We start from the raw sequence: 1,727 nt of genomic DNA, 5'->3' as shown, positions 1-1,727 counted from the left end.
GTTGGGTTCCTAGTGCTTTCTGCAACCTTTCCTGTGCGTTTCTGGCCCTGATTCAAGGTCCTGCTGCTGCTCCAAGCCTGAGCTCCTCTGTGCAAGTTCTGCCCCCACAATTATTTCTGACGTACTTCTCACAGACATCTGTTCCAGCCTGCATCCATGAACTTGACCTGAGTCCTCTATTTTTTGGCTAGGCTTCTAGCTTCCTTTCAGTCTCTGTGAGCCCCAGGTTCTCATATCCTACTTGACAATTTCAGTACACTCCAGCTTAGATTTTTTCCTCATAGCCAAATTTTCAAGTTAGTGCTAAGAGTGCCTGCCAATATGTCTTTGTACTCACTGCTTGCCTCCTTGGCCTCCCTTTATTGTTAAGTGTGGATGATCCAAATGTCAGTTGAAATGCATCAAAACCTGTCTTAAGAGCAGGATTTTTCTCTGTTTCACACTCGTGATGGCTTAACTTCATACTAATGACACTTACTGACCAAGTGGCCTTTTGTTTACAATTTAGGATTTGAAAAAATAATTCAGGCACTTAACTGTTTTTTAAAACTCTAACTTCTAGTTTTCCATAACTGTTATTGGTTCCTTTAAAGGACAAGTCATAGTGAGTCAAAGCTGACATCCCTGTATTCCAGTATCACAGAGACTATTTTATACTTCAGAAAAATCTGTATGATGAGCAGGCAATGCCTGCTCTTTTGCTTGCCTCATTTGCCTGTCTTTTCTCCCTTAGTTGTTATTTCAGCTGCTAGGTAATTGGGGAGTTGTCTGCTGATTACACATCCTGTTACAGAGCAATGCTACTCTGTCTTCAAAACCACTTAGTTGGAAGAGGAAGGGAATAGAAGAACTTTCAGTCTAAGTCTTAGGATGGTGAAGCCAAAGTCTCTGTTCAGGAAGCTGAAGTCCTAATTCTCAGGAGCATGGTGGGACTCCTGTAATAAGGTGGTGTGGTTTTGGGAAATGTGCACACATCCAAGTGGAGACTGAGTAAGCACCTAGAAGGCAACAGCTGGGGGTTATTACATACATAAACCACAGGGGTAGCAAACCCTTTGCTGAAAATATCAGAAACTGGAAAAGCATCAGAGAAAAGTATGTTGTGCCCTTTGTCAGCTCTTAGTACCTAAGCACCAACTTGGCAAGGACTCTGTGCAGCAGTTCCACAAGCTCCATCTTCTGTTATTTACAACGGTTGTTGGAATGGTCCTCAAACTGCGGTGGGAAGGTTGCCAAGCTACAGAAGCTTCTACCACGACTTGTCCCTTCACGGCTTGTCTGAAGGCACAGCTGAAAACCCTTCAGTTCTGCTGAGGCTAGTGCTAAGTTGCTCCTTAACCTTCAGTAGTCCTACCTGCAAATCACTTAGCTCTAGTCACAGCCCTGTATGAAGCTTTCCCCTTCCTTGTAGTCAGACTTTCGGTTCCCAGGCTATAATTTAGAACATCTCTATCTCGTGTACCTGCTAACCTGTCAGATCTGACACTAAAAACTTATTAATGGCTTGTATCACCTTATGAGAAGAAACTGAAGTTCAGTGTAGGTGTGAACCAGTCACTTGCCACACTACTCACCACACCAAATGCTGTCTGGAGACTTCTTGTGCCAGCACGCTCCTGCCTCCCTTTTTGTCCTGAATCGAAGAGTCCTCCCTTCTGATCCAGCAGGCTCCTCAAAACATATAGAGGGGTAAAAGCAAACGTGTAGCTGTTCTTGGGACTGCTGCT

Source organism: Columba livia, chromosome 1 (assembly GCF_036013475.1).
Source record: "Columba livia isolate bColLiv1 breed racing homer chromosome 1, bColLiv1.pat.W.v2, whole genome shotgun sequence".
NCBI classification, from domain to species: Eukaryota; Metazoa; Chordata; class Aves; order Columbiformes; family Columbidae; genus Columba; species Columba livia.
Note: the sequence above shows the minus strand (reverse complement) of the source record.